This window comes from Callorhinus ursinus, unplaced genomic scaffold (assembly GCF_003265705.2).
Source record: "Callorhinus ursinus isolate GAN/ISIS: 27379988/994484 unplaced genomic scaffold, GSC_fseal_2.0 scaffold3, whole genome shotgun sequence".
Lineage (NCBI taxonomy): Eukaryota > Metazoa > Chordata > Mammalia > Carnivora > Otariidae > Callorhinus > Callorhinus ursinus.
Genome location: NW_027397065.1, coordinates 17142310 through 17164103, shown reverse-complemented (window position 1 = coordinate 17164103; position 21794 = coordinate 17142310). Strand labels below are relative to the sequence as shown.

The following is a 21794-nucleotide window of genomic DNA, read 5'->3' as shown; positions in this document are numbered from 1 at the left end:
CTGAGATAATCTCAAATTTATTTCAGAAGCTAAAAAAGGTTATGATCTAAAATAAAATAATAGCAGGACAACATATATTTTGAGTAGCTATAGAAATGCTGATGCAGGCTCAAAGGCTATTTAGTTTTTGCCATCCAATTCAGTAATAAAATGATGAGCCAAGGGAAAAGGAAAGCTATGGAAATATACTCTGAGTGCATATTTGCTATTACTCTTTCACTGACTTTATCTCATTAGTAAATCAAGAATAGTACTATATTAGCTCAACATCTCAAGGATGCATTCCTGTAAATAATGTTTCAATTGCAAACCTTCTTGAGTCTTCTATGTTATCCCATAGGGCTACAAGATGACCAAGTAACTGGCGGGAAATTTTATACTACTGTATTGATCACAGTATGAAAAGAAAACAATAAAGGCATCAATAATACATGGTCCTGGATGACATCTTTATAGCATGGCTAATAAAGATAATTTGAAATAGCCCATTGACTTTTTCTCTGCCCAGAACCTAGAGTAAATATATAATTTAATCTTGCTCTAGAAGTTGAGGGCATTTTCTTTTTTGAGAATTGTGACATTATTCATGTTGCTAAAGATAAGGCCTTGCCCCAGCTTTCAGGTTTTAAAGCTTAGTTATTAAGTTTGGCTTCAAGGTGAAATGTGGGGAGATAAATGGGAGTGATTGAGAGATTGAAGATGAAAGTTTGGATCTCTGGTTACAGAACTGAAAGAAATCAAAACATGGAGCCAAAGAAATATGACAGTGCCATTTAGCAGATAATGAACTTTAATTGCAACCCCCACTAATCATCTACTAATATGTTTTGTGAAATGGTTTTACTTTATTATTCAACAGATAAATAAGCAGTCACTGGAAAAAAAGCAGCTTTTAAAAATTTATTTGATGAGCCTTACTTAAGGGATATTTAGTTTTGCTCATCAAGTATTTATTAAATACTTGGTACTTGGGGCACCTGGGTGGCTCAGTTGGTTAAGCGACTGCCTTTGGCTCAGGTCATGATCCTGGAGTCCCGGGATCGAGTCCCACATCGGGCTCCCTGCTCAGCAGGGAGTCTGCTTCTCCCTCTGACCCTCTTTCCTCTCGTGCTCTCTATCTCTCACTCTCTCTCTCAAATAAATAAATACAATCTTAAAATAAATAAATAAATACTTGGTACTTGTCCAATATAGATTTTTGTTGGTGACAGGAAACTATAAATATACAGTCCATATTAAAAAAATACTGGTCTGCTATATGAAAGTACATTTTTTTCTAGTGACATATTCTATTCTTAAAGTCATCATAAAAAAAGAGTATCTTACAGTGTTGCTTTGAATAAAAGAATATTAAAGAAAAAAAGCATCACAAGTGGAGGATTCTTCTCAAATTAATGAAATAATGTATACATATATATTCTAAAAAATAATTCAGCATATGTTTAATATCACTAAGGTTCATTTTCTTATCATGTAGCCTACCTTGAACCAATTTAAGGTATAATAGTAAACTCTGTATGAATATAGTACGCATTTCTCACAGAGAAGTGTGACAAAACCTAAACACTCTAGATTGCTTTGATAAAGCAACTTATTGATATAAGATGATAGAGATGATGGACAAATGAGGGCAAAATATCTTTGTTTTAGTTTGTATGGCTTTGGTGGGGGGAACTGGATAATAGGGGAAGATGTCCCTACTTTGTATACCAAACCCACCTATTCACCTTATTAGAACAGAAGATGCTCCTAGTGCTCTTATCACTCAGGAATTTACAAGGGTTTGTGGGGCTCTGTGTCAGGAAGGAGTGGGGGTAGAGACTAATATATATACTGTTATTTCACATATACTATTATGTACATGCTAATGTATGATGGTGGTGATGGAGGGGTCAGGTAACTTGGTATTTTATAGTTTACAGCAGAATGTAAGAATATTCCTTTTAAAAAAGGATATTCTTCATTTGCTTAGAATATATTTTAACTTAGATTATGAATAAAATCTTAGCAATTCTTTTTTTTTCCTGACAGCTTGTCACATACAGAACTCCTTTTCCTTTGAATTGTTCCTATTACTATTTAATAATCATCATATACTGTCTTACGCTGGAAATGACCTTCATTATTTTTGTTTTATTGTCCCTACCTAATACATTGTGATATATCACCTCTGCATAATCACATGGTTTCATATTTATACCACACCCTGTACCTGGGGATCAATTTGTGAATTTAGACATACTCCTGTTTTTTAATTAATATATATTAGATACTGTTAAACAAATTCTGTCCCTATAATATGAGTATAGTCCATCTCCCTCATGTGAGTTCTTTCTCCATGGTAGTTCTGTGATCTGCTATATCTGTTATATCAATTTAGAGATGTTTCATCCCCAAAACAAGCATGTCTCACATAGCAACACATAATGCATGGCAAATCAACCTTTAATAAACATTTTTTATTATTATTACCAAAAAAGGAAAGAAGGAAAAAAAAGAACAAGATCAGAAGGAAGATTGAAAAAAGGCTAGATGAAAGGAAGGAAAGGAGGAAGTATTAAAGAAAAAATTTATTTATGACACTTGTTAAAGATGATAAGGTAGACTTTATTCAGGGGAACTGTAAGGGTAAGTGTGAGGACCACTGTAATGTGGCTTTGCAGTGGTGGAGAGAGATGGGGTTCAATACTGAATACAACAAGGAAAAGTGGGGATTTATAGCAAAGGACTGGGGGTGGGGTGTACAATTGTATAGAAAATTAATTAAGAGGAAACATCAGGGATAAGGGAGGGATTTCAGCTAAACAGACCCAACAGGATTCTTGCTAAGGCAGACCACGGTGATCGGGACCCTGTGGGAGATGGTGGAGGATGAGGAATCTGATTAGATATCAAGAATGGTCAGCTTTCTAGGGTGGACGATTCTGATTAAACTGATTTAGAAGGATTTTTGCTAAAATTGGACAATACAGAAGGAACACAGAAGTCCAAAAATTGAGGCCTAGTTACAAAAGAGCTTAGAAGAGCCTGATTGACTGTGGTCAAGGGAAAAAGGAAGGAAGACAGATATGATTATGAGGCTTCTTTACAAATGGCATCCATGAGGTGTATAATCTTCCCAGGCGCAACAAGCTGCTTTAAAGAAAAAGAGAAAAGTCTAAATTGAGCAATTTTAAATTTGAGGATATTTGTAGAACCATGATTTTGTGATTTTTGTTCTGCTAGCAGAAATTCCCAATGAACTTGCACCTGCAAAACTGCATACTGCAAAACACATTCAACGTGTCATTCTGTGTGCACAAAGGATTAGGTTACACATTTAAGTGATTTTAGGGTTTAAAGATATTATCATTGATATTATAAATGCCTTGAAAGTATAAAAATCTGACTTGGAATTCTGGGAGTTAGAGAATCTATCAAGAAAAGCAACATACAACGTACAGTGCTTTTCCACCAGTTATTTCTATCAGCATAGTTGCACTCCAAAATTGAAAAAAAATCCAGAAATTAAGACTCATTATTGTTTTTTTAAAGATTTTTATTTATTTGACAGAGAAAGACACAGTAAGAGAGGGAACACAAGCAGAGGGAGTGGGAGAGGGAGAAGCAGGCTCCCTGCTGAGCAGGGAGCTGGGTGCGGGGCTCGATCCCAGGACCCTGGGATCATGACCTGAGCCAAAGGCAGACGTTGAACGACTGAGCAACCCAGGTGTCCCATCTTATTGAGGTTTTATTTCCCACCAGAATATAGCTTATTTTTCTTAATATTAAACATTTATCTCCTAGGAACACACTAGGACATTTCCATGATCCTGAGATCTGTCCTCTATAATAGCTCAGATAGTTTGGGAGTAGGGAGTTATTAGTTTGTTGATTCTTTGCCAAGTTCCTTGGAAATATTAGAAGAAGCCCTGGCTTTAGGATTATAAATGGATTATATTCTCTGTTGTTTGCACTTTTATTTAAGTCTCCCCACTAATAGGTCACTTCTCAGGCAAACAACACCAAACCCACTGTAGACATTATAAAGTTTTGCCTTTCTCAAAGTCTGTGAAACTGGCCCAGCTGGCCTGAATATTTATGGAATATTACAACATCCCCCAGGATTCTGACTCTATTTTTTCCTGATTTTTCAGTAGCTAATGTAATTATTTTTTGCAAAGCAGAGGAAGATTAATAACAGATGTGCAGAATATTTTAAATACAGTAGTATCCAATATGTTTTTGCATATGTGTATTTCCTTTTTGGCCTGTTTTCAAATGTTCTTCCTTTCCATTGCACTGAAATTGATATTTCTATCTGTTAGGTATATGAAGATCATATGGCACTGTGTTATATTATCCATTGATCCCTAGTATAAGTGCCGTCAAAACTTAGCATAAAAAAACAGTGAAAATTCTGCCTTGCTGGGGCACAGATGGAAATGAATTTTTATTATAAGGAAACAGGAAGACAAACTTTGCCTTTGGATTTGTATGACCATGTATAATATATGGAATTAGTAGGCAATTTGCCTTTATTATAAATGACAGTATGCTGAGTCACTGCCAGAATGGAAAGTGGTAGATTTTTGTTGCTAAGTTTGTCTTTGGTAAGATCTAATCAAACAGAATTATGCTCCCATAGAAAGACTTCTGTTGCCTTCCAGTTTAATGCATTTTGTAAGTTTTCAGATATTTTTTTAACTAACTTTTCAGGCTGATAGTTTCTTAACAGCAACTGTTAAAGAGGAGACTATGTGAGAACCATACATTTCTCTGTCACAGCTTGACTTTGTGCTCACTTATCCTCTCCTGAAATAGCCTAAATAACACACACACACACACACACACACACACACACACAAGCTTAGGATGAGGGAAGATCTTTGATGGTGTAATGCACATGAATAGGTGTCATGAGTTGAATTGTGTCCCCCCCAAATTCATATGTTGATGTCCTAACCCCCATTTCTTCACAATCTGACCTGATTTGAAGATCTTTTCAAAGGTCATTAAAATGGGCCTCTTTTGGGTTCCCTGACCCAATTCCAACATGGGCTGGGCTATACTAATCTGTATATATACACAAATCTATTTTATTTCTGCCCTACCTGTATGCATATTATATATTTATAAAACAAAAGCTTATGGGGCGCCTGCGTGGCTCAGTCAGTTAAGCATCTGCCTTCTGCTCAGGTCATGATCCCGGAGTTCCGGGATCAAGCCACACGTTGGGTTCCCTGCTTGGTGGGGAGGGGGAGTCTGATTCTCCCTGTCCCTCTTGCCCCTACCCCTGCTCCTTCTCTCTCTCTCCCTCTCTATCCCTCTCTCAAATAAATAAATAAAATCTTTCTAAAAAATTTAACAAACAAAAACAAATAAACAAACAAAAACCTAACAGTTCACACTGATAACTCTAACTCTCATCTAGCCCCACAGGGTTTTTTCTAGTCTTACTCCTGTTCTTTCTCCCTCTCTCTCCCTTTCTCTCTTGTTCTAGCTTCTTTGACAGTAAGAAACCTGGCTCCCATTATCTACATTTTACTTATTTGCCCTACCCTATTATACACACACATTGGTTTCCAAATGTTAGCCTACATCTTATAGAAAACATACTTACCAACTAGAGCACAGTGTGATGTACAGTTCTTTTAGTCATTTTCCTTAAGGTATCAAAACAAAACTGTTACCCAAAATTACTTAGATCAAATACTTTTTCTGCACTTTCTTAGGCAAGGTTATATCATATATATGTAATATAGTTGAATTTATTTGTTATAGTCTGAATTTAATCTTGATAAGAAATTTTAATCAATAAAAGCTTGGGTCATTCAGGTCTCACATTTCAAAACTAAGGTATCTTACGAGAAACAATGATGTGGAAGAACTGAATGCTTTCTATAATGTATTGACAATAAGGAGATAATGCCATTATCATTCCCAATCTCAGGAAACATCATGTTATGTGGCTGCTTCAATGCATCATATTGATTTGCATTGTATTGCAGACGGTTTGATAACTTAGGGGAAAATAAAGCCTGTGAGTAAGATCTAAGGTCCAAGGTTTCCCATTTGTAAGGAGAATACATACAAATTTTAGCATCTATAGTGACAATAAATAGCTTTCAGCTTTAAAATAATGAATGGTTCAGTTATTTACATAATTTGGTATAAAGACATTTCCTCATGAAATAAAAATCTGAACAGAAACCAAAGTGTGGTATAAAGTATATAAGACACAAAAATATCCATATGCAGATGAAAATGTCCTAGTCTGTCTGGCAATCAGTTTGGTTCATTTAACTAGAGCTGGTTGATAGACTATGAGAGGAAATGACTTGTGTCAACTAAAAAGTAGCATGCATCTTCTAGTTCTAGCTTTCCCTGCTAATGGCATACAAGCTACAAGAAAAAGAAGGACATCTGAATTGCTTTAGACTTGACAAAAGTAAGAAATAAAATTTTATTAATGCATTTGGGAAAGCTAGTGTAAATCATTCTACTACAAAAGATAGTGGTGTGTTTCTAGAATTATTCAGTTGCTTCAAATACTTCCATGGTTTACTTATTGGTAAAAAGTGTGTTATCTCAGCCCTTTGTGTTGTCCAAGCAGACGATCACTTGGTGATGTGTATGAGAACATTCTTAAATGCCTTCTGCTAACTGCCACTTGATTATGACATCCTCTTCAGTATTCTCTCTTCAGTTATTGTGTCTCCAAAACTAGAGAGATAGTTGTATAGCAGAAAGTCCTTAGACAAGCATTGGAGAGTGACAAATTTGACCTTGTGCTCTGCACCAGCAATTACTTTTGATATGTCTTTGACCAAAGATATAAATCTCACATGACAGTGTTTTTGAGGATTATGGATAATACATTTTTACAATTGCTGGCAGAGTGCAGGCACTCTGACCTCATAATTATTTTTATTCTTATTTATTCTTGTTCTTTTTCTTATTTTCATTCTCTTATCTCACTTAGGATAAAACAGGAGGCTAGCATTTTCTTAGCACCAACTCATTTACTTTATAGGCTCAGGCTTTTCTTAGCACAATAAAAGCTGACCTATGCATTTCTTTCATGGTAGACAGATTGATGTAAAATGCTCTGTAGGGAACCAGTCTGATTCAGTTTGAGCATAGCAGGAATCTTGGGTAAGTATAGGGATCAAGTGCTATAAAAAATTTAGGGACTCATACAGTAAGGTATTGCTAAATACTAATTACTATCATCTATTATTATTTAGAGATTTATGCAGGCATTTATTTGTATATCCTTATTTGATTATTATAGCTCTGTAAAACGCCATTAACTTGTCCTCAATTAAAATCGAAACAACCCAAGATCTATGGCAAGTAAACAGTGAGACTAACTCTTCCGATTCTAGAACCAGATGCCCTCTTTGCATAATGCTATTACTCTGGGGAAAACAAATATTATATATTATATATATATAATATATCATATATATATATATATATATATATATATATATATATATATACATATGATTGGCCATATACTTCTTTGTTGAAGGCCAGCTATGCATTTTCCCACAAAGATATAGCAAATTGGTATGAATATATCAATCAATTGATAGCTCAGTAAAAGTCACCTCCTTAAAATATTTATGAGGGCCAGTCATACTCACATACCTACCTATATGGGGTCTCTCAACATAACTTAGGAAAAATGAGTTACTCATAGTTTACTTTGTACTGTTGCTTCTTTGCCTACCGGCGATTTTTATCTAGGTAATAAAATAAGCATGAAAGTGCTTATGAAAGAGCTGCTTAAAGACATTGATGTATACGAGGGAAGAGAGGATGTAAGAAAATCATGTCAAGTTCTAACACTGAATGTCTGGAATCTGTGGATTAAGTTCACAGCCTCCCCATTTTTCCTTGAAATGTTTGTTTTGTTTTTTTGTTTTTGTTTTTTTTTTTTTTTTGCTTCTCAGAAAGATGGCTTTCAATATCCACAATGCAAAATAGATGTTGTGTCCGTCTGAGGTGATAAGGAAAAAGAATGCTGCTCTGTGTGTGGTGTGTGGCAATGCACATGAAGTTATTTGTTATTCCATCAACATGAAGATCATGGCTCCAAGGATATGGTGGGAGATAACAAGGCATTGATTTTCCCTTATGAGACCAATTAACACAATGGCCTTCTAGCCTACTGTGTTGATGAATTCATCAACTCCTTTTCTAGTACAAACATGTCATATTGGGCAGCATGATATGCTTAATGTTGGAGCCATTCTATTCAGCTAGATGCCAATTTTCCATTTATGCATTTTAATATCTGCATCAGTGAAACCACATCTTCATGTTGAGATTTCTTGCTAATGAAAACAAGAATTTCTATGAACTAAAACAAAATAAATGCGAATAACCTATTAGGACAATACTCTATATTCTGCCAGTGCTTATTCAGTGGAAGTTGTCAATGGTATGAACAATGAGAGAAGAGGAGCAAGTAGTTCCATGGTAATATGTTAAAAAGTATTATGACTATTACTGGTGTGCACTTTATCATCTGAAGTAGCATATGGGTTTTGGTGAGATTATCATTTATAGTCCAGGCCAATAGTTTATAAGGGAAGGAAGAGAAAGTGAGTTTACAATGAGAATGCCACATATGTTGGGCCAAGACTCAGAGGGTAGACCTGAGGGTGGAGTTGCACCTAAGGCAATAATGAGAACACAGTCACTATCCTTAAACATGCACAGAGATAGGCAGGTCACCTAAATGACGGACCTGGGTCAGGTATTGCATTAGCAGGTGGGGAAAATGGGTGACAGGAGAATAAATGTCATATTAAAGGGGGCAAAGATTACTTATCTCCAACCATGGGAAAACATACCCATGTGTCCAGATGTTCTTTACAACAAACCAGCAATCTAGATTTTTTTTCAAAACCTCCACATTAATGCTTTTTAAGTTATTATGACATCCAAGGGAACTTGCCAGTGACTTTTTCCCCCTTAAGATTTATTTATTTACTTGAGAGAGAGAGAACAAGCAGGGGAAGGGGCAGAGGGAGAGAATGTCCAAGCAGACTTCTGCTGAGTGGGGAGCCCAACACAGGGTTCAGTCTCATGAGCCATGAGATCAGGACCTGAGCCAAATCCAAGAGCCAGACACTTAACTGACTTAACCCAGATACCCCAGCCTGTGACCTTGTTTTGAACTAGTGGCTGCTAGTTTGCCACTTTTGTCAACTATGCTTGAGACCCTTCTTCCCAGGCCCCCACAGATTTGTAGTTTCACCATGATGTACTTCCAAAATTTGTGAAATTATTAACACAGGCATAAACTTACTGAGAGTTTAGGCAGCTAGTCTTTAAATCAAACCTACTACCCAGAATATGCATTGCAACAAAAACTTTTCTAGTGTGGTGGGTATAATAAGTTCACAGAAGTGCTAATGCTCATATGAAAGTAAGGGAATAGCTAAGAAGGTGTTAGCACTTAGCTTACAGCCATGATTGCTGAAAAGTCCTAGAGTGCGCTCTTTACTTCGGATTCATAAAACTTTTGAAAGATCTGGTGTTACCAGATCCTTAAACTGTCATTAAGATATTTGAGGTTATAATGGTTAGAAATGTGAGATAGGGAACAACATTAAGATCATAAGGATACTCCAGGGGCAGCTGGGTGGTTCAGTTGGTTAAGCGACTGCCTTCAGCTCAGGTCATGGTCCTGGAGTCCCGGGATCGAGTCCTGAATCGGGCTCCCTGCTCAGCAGAGAGTCTGCTTCTCCCTCTGACCCTCCCCCTTCTCATGCTCTCTCTCTCTCATTCTCTCTCTCAAATAAATAAATAAAATCTTTAAAAAAAATCATAAGGATACTCCAAAAATTGAAAACTAAGGTCACATATAAATCATGTGTGTGATTCCCTTGTAAAACTGAAGGTCTTAAAAGAACTTTAAAACATGCCTATGCCAAATGTTTGTCTACCATCAGAACATCTCTGCCATCCATCCATCCATCCATCCTTTGGTCTGGTCTCTACAAGGGCAGTCAGACAGTCATGTAATTAAACATGCAAACTATGAAATATAAGCTTTTTTTTTGGAAGTCACATTACATAGTCTGTCTCTTCATAGCACAGTGAGGTCTGGAATATGGATCTTATATATCTGTATCTGTAACTTAGAAAATTGACTGGCACATAGAAAGGTTAGAATAAGTATTAGTTATGTTTATTATGGGTATTCACAACATCTTTTACGTGTACATCTTATATAGGGATATATTTGATTTGCTTATTTGTCTTTTATATACCTTTTGATTGTAATCAAAATGGTATGGGAAAAATAGCTAGTTAAATAAATGGAGATTTAGTTGTTGTTTGTTATTTTTCCTGCCATTAAAGCCCTTCCTGATTGGTAAGAAAACATTACATCCATCTTCTTTAGCTTAACAGCCTTTAGTGTAACCATGATTTATGATCTACAATGGAATAGTAGCCAATATCTGAAAACATCTGTACTTGAGCCATCTGTTTATGTCTAAATACCAGATGCTATATATGTTGAAAATTTATATTTACTGAAATTGCCTTAATACATGTACTTAGCCCACTAACAGCACTGCAGTTAACAACAACAAAAAAAAGACTAGAAATGTTCTTGAGTCATGGATGGATTAAATGCATTTCATCATTGAACTTAATGCCTTGGTAGGTAATAGAGGAAATAGAAGTTTATCTAAGCACTTAAAAGGTTGTGACTGGTGAAAATAACTGAATTCTGTGATTATGTAAATGTTTCCTCAACAGAGAACAATGGGGAAGACTCTGTATTACTAATAGCCATAGAACTATGAGAATCCTGATAAATATTTTCAATATGTCTATAGGTATTCTGGGGTGGGGGAGAAGATGCTGTATGAGACACATTAAAAATTCAAAAATTATTTATCATGGAAATTACAATGAATATTTCTATAGGAAATAAAAATAACTATTTAACCATCACCTCCCAATTTTCTCATACATGCTTGATCACAGAATTCATTTTCTCCCCTAGTTTCCTGGACAGCTGTCCTAAGCTACTGATTCCTGAGGTGTTGATCTCAATGCATCTGTGTTGCACCATCTAAATTGGAAATAAGTCTGCTTTGCTGTCAAATTTGAAAAGCTTCCACACAGATGATGAAACTGGAGGAAGGAAAACTATGGAAGAAAAACAAATTGGATAATGTCTTCTGGGATGACACTGTACACAAGTAAGTTAACTACCCTCTATACAAACGACTTTGAGTTTGAAAGATTCTCAGGAGAACTATATGTCAAAATAGATTATTTCATGCATCTGTCATTGTTGTTTAAAACTCGAGATTTCTTTCTTTTACCTAGAAAGCTAGGTCCAATTAATCTATAACTCCCTTAGAAAGGAACTGATTAACAAACATTACACCTTAGGATGCCTCTCAGAAAGCCTGGTGTCCTTAATTATAAGAAAGCAAATTTATACTCAGCAGAGTGATATGTGGAAAAATGCTATCCATAACTACATGCATATAACAGTATATGTAACTATGCATACACACACACACACACACACACATATAAAACACAAATCATACATTTGTTGTTATTATATTTTGGAGGCAGGCAAAAATTGATTTGTTCCAGGTTCGTCTCCTGGATTTCAAATAAACATAAAGTTACTCTGTATTACCTGAAGTGTAGCTTAACCTCTGCAAGGCTCTGGTATAATAACCTCCAAACTATGGCCCAAAAAGTTGGTTGAACAGCTTTTCCTTCACTCAGCTTATTCAGTGTGCCTACATGCATGCATGTTATTATGAGCATGTACAAACATTTTTCTAAATACTCCAGCTTCAAGGATTGTGGTTGAATAGAATGAAAAACTGAGACAAAATACCCTGAAGAAATTTGGAAATATTCCATTTTAAAATAGAAATAGCAAGAAACAAACTTGGGAATAATTTTGTTTCAAGCCCTATGGGCTAAAAATAAGTAAGGTTAATAAATAAACATGTTAACTTCTATACTTTGAACACTGTATTCACAGAAGCCAGAGAAAACTATCCTATGCATTTTCTTTAACTCTAGCACATTTTTTGTCATCTTACCTCCTGCCAAGACATTTCACTTCCAGTTGGATAGAGAAAAAAATAGCATATGAACAGGAAAATGATTTTTTAGCCTTTCTTCCGTGTGTAGCTGAGAAATAAAAAGTGCAAATATTTGACTTTATATCTCCAGAAAGGGACTTTTTCCTAAGCTAAAAAACTTATGAATAAAATGAAAGACAAATTACTTTTAAATTGTCACAATTTATCTTTCTACTTATTAAAATAAATACAACTGATAACATGAATGCTCATTTCTGCTTTTTTGTGACTGTTTCTTTTAGGAAGATAAAAATTCAATACCCTCCATTTCTTGATGGTATCACAGTGAATTTCCTTTCAATCATTAATAAGTAAAGTGGAAATCTTAGCAATAATTCTGTCTTTTAGCTGTTTGTACTGTCACTATGATGGCAGCTAAACACACCATTTGTTTTCAGGAAAATGATGTCTTCCATGCAATAAACCGACTTAAACCCTGCTTTCCTGCTGTATTAATGTGTTTGTGTTTGTACAAAAAATCTCCATTAATGTGGCTGCTTTGAATATTTCAAGTGTCAGACTTTAGACACATATAAATTGACCAAAAATAAAAACATCCCATTATGTAGTGTAGAACACAGAAAAAGACTATAGAAATCTGATTTTAAAATATTCAGCATCAAATACATGGCGCTGATATTTATATATCAAAGCAGCACAACACTGAGTAATTTCAGGGGAAATGACAGTGCCAGGGTGAGAAACATCGTATTCCTATCAGAGAAGGAATATATTACTCCAGATGTCAAAACCTACGTGGCATTGTCATCAACTATCAAGTTACCAGTGAACCAATCTCAAATATTTAGTTGAGAAATGCCAGATCTGGGATGCCTGGGTGGCTCAGCCATTAAGTGTCTGCCTTCAGCTCAGGTCATGATCCCAAGTCCTGGGCATCAAGCCCCGCATCGGGCTCCCTGCTCTGCAGGAAGCCTGCTTCTCCCTCTCCTACTCCCCCTGCTTGTGTTCCCCTTCTCGCTGTCTCTCTGTCAAATAAATCAATAAAATCTTTAAAAAAAAAAGAAATGCTAGATCTTCTTTGAAGACTTTCATAAGATTTAAATGTATCTTTTGTAAAGAAATCAGTCCCTTTGGAGGGCACAAAATACTGGCTCAAATGTCCAGGCACAAGTAGAAGAAATACACTGATGATCAGTCCATTACACAGACATGGGCACTTCCCTGAGAACTCATTTTTTGTCCTTATCTAACTCAGGCAATCTATCAAAGTATTTTAACATTTTAATCATAGATTTTTTTTAAATAACTGAACAAATCCTTAAAAATGTTCAACTTCAGCCAGTCAGAAAATTGCAGCAGAGCATGAGTAATGGTGGAGATTTTGTGGACTCTAGGAGCATCTGACCAGATTAGTGAAAGAAGTTTGATACAGCGAGAAATAGAGAAAGCTGCCCCATTCGGAAAAATCATAGTATCAACATCATGACAACAACCCTCTCTAGTCAACATTTCAATTTTTCACTTTGAGAATATTATGGGGAGGCCAAGCTTGTAATACTGCCTTTATACTCCAAAACAAGAATGCATCTAAAACAACTATCTTTCTCCCTTTTCAATTTGGAATTACATCCCTGATGGCATACTATCTCCTTTATCCATTTGAAGGTTTAAAGGGACAAATTAAACTATGTGTGTTTTAAACATAAAGAGACAGAAAGGCATAGGAAAGAATTAAAGAAAAATCCCTTAGGTAGGAGTTAACTGTAGTAATCGAGGAAGAGATAAGAGGCTGATGCATCTAGAGTGAGAAAGAGTAGGAGTCGTTATAATTATGGTGTGGACATTATGAAAAACCCAAATAATGTCAGTATATGCCCATGTTTATTACATATTTAGAAGAGGGGTTTGCCAAATAGTCATAGATGCAATATTTGGCCTCTATGACAAAGCAATACTTCAAGTGGTGTCATTTCCAACATTAAATAAGAAAAAAATAATGCAAAATGGAAAAGTTCCTGTAAGAAAAATGTAGATATTACATCTGACAGGGCTCACCAATGGTTAAAGGACTTTACCAGTGCTTTTGTCCTAAAATAAATTGTCATGAAATTTCAAGCTAATTTCTGTCCTGCATCTAAATTTCTGTTGCATGGTATTGGCAATAATATAAGAATGGTACCAGAGTTAATAATACATCTGTCAACATCAATTTTAATGATTTTTTAAAATATTTTTCACAGCATCAAAAATTTATAAGAATATGAATGTCCTTGCAGGAGTGGGTTTTGATCTTGTTTTACTTTGTGGGAGCAATCTGGTACATCCTCAGGTTGTTGTATTTTTTCCTCAATAATGTACCTGTGAAAATTGATCTAAAATGTTGTCTTTAGACATAAAACATTTAATTTAGTAAATTAAAAATAGGTCTTATGTCACCTTAAAAAGTGTTCCCTCTGCATCATCAAATTTTTCTTTGGTATATTTAGGGTCTAAAATTTTCATCTTTCATTCTCCTTATGTCATTGCATCCAGACTCACAATACTCTCTGCTAATAAAACTTCCTGAAATTTCATTTTATATGGCAAGAATTCCATTTCCCAGCATAGCTTGCATATACTATAAAAGCAAAGCTTTTTAATTTTGTAGGTTATTTAGGACTCAATAACATAATAAATACACACATGCAAACTCTAAAAAGTATCCTATATAGTCTCTATATGAACTTCTTGAAAAAATAAAAATGGGCCAATGAAATGAATTATTCTGCACATCTGAATTAATGAACATAGGGAAGTTAAGGTTAATAGTATTCTAGAAATAAAGCTATTGGTGTTTAGTTAAGGGATTAATACTATGATATATTTAAATTAGTGATTTAAATCTACTGATTTGACTTTGAAACTGGATAGGAAACATTAAGAACAGAAGGTGGCAGGGCTGTCTTTGCAACGTTTCCTGCTAACAAATGCTTGTATTGACCTTAGATTCTTTTCTACATAATATATGCAACAAGGTTCAGATTTTCATGCTATAAGATGTTGAAGTGACACTTTAATATCACTAGAGTAATCATGTCAGTGTAACCATAACTTGTTTTGCAATTCTAAGACATATATTTTCCAAGTTTTAAGATATTAGAAACAAAGAAAATCTTACTTTAAGTATTGAAAATATTTGGCAGGGATGGCTTCAGATTTGTTAGAAAGACATGCCATCTGAACATTTTTCCCTTAAAAACTTCCTAATATTCATTTTATCAACTTTGACAAAATAATGCTCTTTTATTTAATGACTATTTATTTTGGGTAGCAAGATGTTGGATTCCTTCTAATATAACAGGTATAAAGTAGGCTTACCATAAAAAAATTCCTCATGCCACTGGAACTTGTCTTAAATTTTAGTATAATCAAAGAAAGTTTCCTAGTTTTACAACAGCTAAATATGCAGTCTGGAATGGTTTTAGTGAAGGCTATTTGGAATTAAGTCCTCTAGATGGGTTATTAAATATTATAGCTAAAGTAAAGACACAGAATAGTCTTTCTATGTATTCCAAAAGAAAAAAAATAAAGAAGAAAAAGGTAAACAATTACAATGTAGTTTTAAATAAGCAGATAATTCACCACTGCTTTGAAAGATAGGCAGCTCACTTTCCCTTGATGTTTGCTTAAAAACAAAATATTTCCATATTCACTACCCCAAATGGCCATCCGTCCTATAAATTACTGATCATTTCTTTAATGGCATTACATTTCAAACTAAAAATAAAAACCACTTCTGTTTCTTATAAGATAGAGTTCTAAATATCTGAATGATGAGCACTTTCAAGTCTTAAGAGAAAATGTAGCCTGATATTTGGCTCTAAATATGATTTATTTATTCTCTAATTTTGTTCAATCTCTTTACCAATATTCAATCATAATTTTCCTCCTTACCACCACTGTTCAAAACAATTTCAAACATTACCTAAAGCTGCAATTTAAACTGAATTTATTACATAAATTTGTTTTGATACTGAAAAGTTAACAAAATTGATAAAGGAGCTATCACCTCCCAGAAACTATACATCTCCCTTACCCAAAAAGATATCCAAGAAAAATCCAAACATACAAAAATAAGACAATTATTAATGCCTAAAAATGTCTGAAAGATTGCAAAAAAACATAAACAACATAGATTTATGTTTACAAGAAATGATCCTCATATCATTACATCGAAATATTTGTGAAAAAGGGCTATTTACAAAAACAGTTGTGAATTTGAATTTTAATAACAAATATACTTTTAATTTTTTATGTGATTGCAAAAGTAAAATGTCTATATAGGAAATTTGAAAGGGCGCTTGGGTGGCTCAGTCGGTTAAGCTTCTGCCTTCGGTCAGGTCATGATCTTGGGGTCCTGGGATCAAGTCCCATGTCCAGTTCCTTGCTCAAGGGGGAGTCTGCTCCTCTCTTTGCCTTTGCCATTCCCCCAGCTTGTACTCTCTCTCACTCACTCTCTCAAGTAAATACCTAAAATCTTAAAAAAAAAAGAAATGTGAAAAATTATCATCATTAAAAAATAACAAGAATTAATTGGTATCTTGCCAGAGCATAACCTACTTTTAATACCTTTTTATTCCATTTTATTAATATTTCTATTAATCTCTAATTTTAATAAAAATAAAATGATGTGTAGGTGCCATATGTTGTATAACATATATATAATTATTATAACAAATTTATAGTATATATGACCATTTCTCCTATTATACAGAAAAGGAGAATGACATAAAAAGAGAGTCAATTATATAACCAAGTTTACTGAGTTAGTAAGAAGTTGAAGGCAACATTGAACCAAGATAAAAATCTTTAAGAACAGTCTGATCACCTGAACTGAGTCATAGTAAGTGACACCAGCAAAAATAATTTTCAGAGGTACCCATTTGCCAGTCAGGATTAATAATCAGAAAATAAACCTGTAAAACAGAAACTCTTGAAATAATGATAAAAACTTGAAAAAAACAATGTAGTTATGGAAATTTAAGAGTATAGGTGCAGCAGAAAAATACGTTTTCACCACAAAAAAGAAATGATAATTATGTGACATGACAGAGGTGTTGATGAATGTTTAGTGATAATCATCATATTGGAATATATAAATCAACACATTTTATTTTATTTTTTTAAAGATTTTATTTATTTTTATTTGACACAGAGACAGAGATAGTGAGAGAGAGAGCATAAGCAGGCGGAGCGGCAGGCAGGCAGAGGGAGAGGGAGAAGCAGGCTTCCCGCCAAGCAGGGAGCCCAATGTGGGGCTTGATCACAGGACCCTGGGATCATGACCTGAGCCGAAGGCAGCCGCTTAACCGACTGAGCCACCCAGGCGCCCTATAAATCAACACATTTTACACCTTAAATGTACACAATGTTATATATCAATGATATCTTGATTAAGAAAAAGAAAAAAATTGTGTAAATTCCAGTGTTTGGCATAGCTTATTGCTAATCTTAGTTGCCCTCTAAATATTGCTTTGTATAAATCCCAACTTGTGCTTTTACTGTCCGTACTTTAGTAATATAATATTTGATTTGAATAAATATTATGCTTAATTTTACCTATTCTTTTCATCAACAGCCTTCACACAGCCATGCTTAACCATGCCAAGGCTGCGTTCTCTCTAGTCTGCTCCAGTCTCAAAATGTCTGTTCAGGTCTGCAGCAAAACTCTTTGTCACTCTAAGAACATCCAGTTTGGGGGCTTATTTTCCACAAAGAAAGAGAACATTACTGTATAAATGTGTACTGATACATCATGACATTATTTTTTCCAAGGACATTATTTATATTTCTGAAAACTTCTGTTTTCATTTTAATGTTCAATGTTAGGCACGGTATTGGTTCTTTATTTCCAGCAGTTAGAACATTTTGTAACTTCAACCTCCAAGTTCAATGTTTTTCATAATATAGTTTTATCTTTCTTTCATCCTGAATGAGCTATTCCCCAGCCCCCACATAGTTGCAGTAATTGGGTGGAATATCTTATTATTACTTAACCTGTTTTCTCTTTGTGAATGTCTACTTAAGCAATGTTTATTACTTTCATCATTTCCTTTTGATAGTGTCCTTTCTTTCTCTAGGTCTCTTCTGAAGCTAAAAAAAGCAATAAAGCTTCTTGCTTTAGATAACTAAATTTATAGTTGGCATCCTGATGTTTTAATTCTTAGTTCTGCTACAGGTGAAGGAAAATAATCACTGCATTTCGTATTTGGATAGCCCTTTGGGATTTCAAAATATTTTCACTGGCTCCTTCAAAACAGTCTGGGTAACTACATGTATTTATACCTTTCTCTTATTGTTTTACCAATGTGGTAAGTAAAACTCAGCAAGATTAGGTGATGGTTGCACGGCCTCAGATACTACACGTGAGATATTATTACTCTGCTTCCAGTGTGCTTTCCTTCCAACCGCACCTGACAGCTTTTATAAAAATATGTAATATGCAGCAGCTCTTGCATGGCTCAGTGCTTAAACATTGGATTCTTGCTTTTGGCTCAAGTCATGATCTCAGGGTGCTAAGATCGAGCCCTACGTGGAGCCCTGTGTCTGGCTCCAAGATGGGCTCTCTGCTGAGCATGGAGCCTGTTTAAGATTCTTTCTCCAGCACACTACACTGGAATCAAGAGCATGGCTTCTCTGCTGTACTCAGATTTTAGAGCTTAGGCTATGTTAAGTATTGTCCAACTGTTATGACATAGGAACTTACTACATTTGTAAAAGTTTAGAATTATAGAATATTTGGCAACATGGAATTCTTCTCTTTTGTACATTTGAGAGAAAGGTAATTTTGTTGGAATTCCATTGGGTAATATAAATAAAATTGAATTTGCCTGGGTTTTAGACTCAGTCATTCTCAGATCAGTAATAAGTAATACATTTTGATGACATCTCCAAATCTGTCAATACGTAAGGCAATATTATTGCTTGTGCATGGGTTTATAGATTTCATGGTGTTTCTTTTTGTAATTTTTTAATTACTATATTTTCCCTCCTTTAGTTTTATTTATATGAACAGGAGTAGATGACCAAACCAATGAGTTTTTGATTGATTATAAACAGAAAACACAGATGGCAAAATTGATATAAAGCATAGAGCCATTGTGAATTGAATGGCATAAATCAAACTCTTTCAAACTAAAGAATTTTGTTCCATTCCACAGATGGCCAATGAAATTTAAATCATTACCAAAAAAGCAAGTTCCAATGCCTTTTATACAGTTCCAGCTCTATACAAAAATACATTTTAGCACCACAATTACAGTTTGATGATGCTTAAAAAATATCTACATTAAATTTTTAAAATCTGAGGAGAATTGATTTTGCAATAATTTGGCATTTTTATTTTAATGAAAAATTACACAGATGTAATTTCATTCTCAGGCCATAAACAGGTCATAGTTATGACCATATATATAATTTTCTCTGCAGATTTTCCTAACAAAAAGACCACTGTGTAGGCCTATAAGCCTAAATTTAAATCTGCCTGTTTAATAAATATATGCCAAAGAGATCACACATTTTGAAGAAATGACGTACATAATATAGAAGGTTTAAAAAGTGGTTGTCATAACCAATCAGCAATTTGAAAAATGAGGTGGCCATGTCTACTAATTTGGTCAGCAATGTTCTAGTTCTTGATTATCAGTATTGTGTGCTAACTGACCAGGATTGGTGAGTAGGATGGAAACTTCAGACATATTCTGCTTCTAGGTCAAAGAGACCTTGAAAAATCTGAGGCAAACAAAAAAGTGCACCAGGACATTGATTTATGATTTACCTTTTCTGAACAAATATACTGATGATGTTTTAGTGTTTTTCTAAGGCTTAAGATAGTAATCCTGAGATCAAAGCAAGCTTCCTCTAGCTTGCCCTTTGGCAAAGCAAACATGCAAACATTTAAGAAAAGATTGGATGTGGTGACAATTAACACTATGTTCATATTCTATCATATTTGACTAATTGGTCAGCACTGTTACTGTCTTCAGATAAATTTATGAAACAAACCTGGAAATTTATTGAAGCAAGTTTTACAAGGCTGAAAACATTGTAAAATAAATAATGGCCCGTAAAAAACCAGACCATCAGAAAGACAGATACATAAACCCCTTATTATTCTACCACACAGGACATTGTTATCTAGGTGTGATTAAAAGGTTGGCCGTGATTGAAGACCTAGTGCTAAGTCTGACAAACAACTTGGCCATGATTGAAGACCTAGTTCTAAATTCCTTAACCAGTGCCAAACTAAACTTTCCCATATGAGAGATCAGTTTCAATTCTACTCCATTCTTTTTCTGCTCTGATATTTCAAAATTATCTCCTTCTATCAACTTCTATTTCAATCCTAACTACATTCCCATAAGTTTTATAATTCTGATAAAGAACAATGGCATGCTATTTCAAAGTTTACCTAGTACATATACATTTATTAAATGCACTTTATGAATGTAGGTAGGGAAAACATTATTGGCATATTATTCCTTTTTACACTTGAACAAAATCCATGCTCGTGGAGAGTAGATCTCTTCAGTGAAATCACATAGCTGGTAAGTGGTAGAACTAAAACTCAAATCAATGGTTTCCCGGTCCAGTTCTCTTTTTCTTTTCATTGTTCTATTAAGTTTCCTAGTAAAAGGGGGTGACTCTCTTATACTTGACCATATATAAAGAATTCTATTTAATCAGATTCTAAAATAAGGATATTTCAATTAATAAGAAAATCTTTTCTTTTCTAGGATTTAACATTAATTTTCAGTAAATGTAGGGACAGAAACCTTATATATTTAATATAATTTGTCACTATTAACACAGATATCTTTAATTGCTCATGTAAAGCATAGCTTAGCACTGAACCCTAGGATGCTTTTCACATTATGGTCTATTCAAAACATTCATTTTATTAATGCACTTAAATCATATTATCCTTTTATCATTTTACCTAAGTAAGAAAATATATATATGGGAAGAAAAATATAACTGAAGAGAAAAGAAACACCATTGAGGTCTTCAGATTTGGGGTATACTTGAGAAAGAGAAAACAAGGACCTGAAAGACAAAATATTTGAAAATGAAACCGGCAGTTGAAGCTGAAACAAAAAAATAAATTTAAAAAAAGGACAAATTAGCAGGTAGAATGGTGTGCTGTTTTGTCATCAACTATTGTGATTCACAGAGCTCCCCTGATCTTTGTCTCAGGAAAACAACTATTTCAGGTAGTCAGTTGACTGTTCAGGATATAAACGAAGTACTGAGAGAAGCAAGAATTGAAGCTTAGCCATTTTAAGGTCACTAATATGAGACATTCCCATTTCTCTCCCCTTCCCCTAATCATCCCTTCCTCAGAGCCCATAATAATCTGAACGGAAATGGTAATTAAGTTAAACAAAGAAACTTGTACACACACATTTTACATAAATATTTGTGTTTGTGGCAAGAGTGGAAAGGTGGTAAAGTTTTGAGAGCCCCTTGAGTCTCCTAGGGTTTTTAATATATTTTTGGACATATGTTGGACAACTCTACTAAGACTTCTGACCAATATGACCATGGATGAAGGTGGTTTTCCTCTTGGCAACTCCTTTATCAGATCAAAGTCTAAAACAAGGTTAAATGGGTGATGGGTATTAAGGAGGGCACTTGTTATAAGCACTAGGTGTTGTATGT

General features: G+C 34.6%; 1 long non-coding RNA gene across 1 annotated transcript in view; it reads right to left on the bottom strand.

Moving 5' to 3' along the window:
• Positions 1–20455: 20455 nt before the first annotated feature.
• Positions 20456–21794, bottom strand: part of LOC112819968 (uncharacterized) — a 76347-nt gene continuing 75008 nt past the window's right edge. Inside the window, exon 4 of the long non-coding RNA XR_003207010.2 lies at positions 20456–21179. This is a non-coding gene — a long non-coding RNA (uncharacterized lncRNA). The remainder of the gene's footprint in view (positions 21180–21794) is intronic.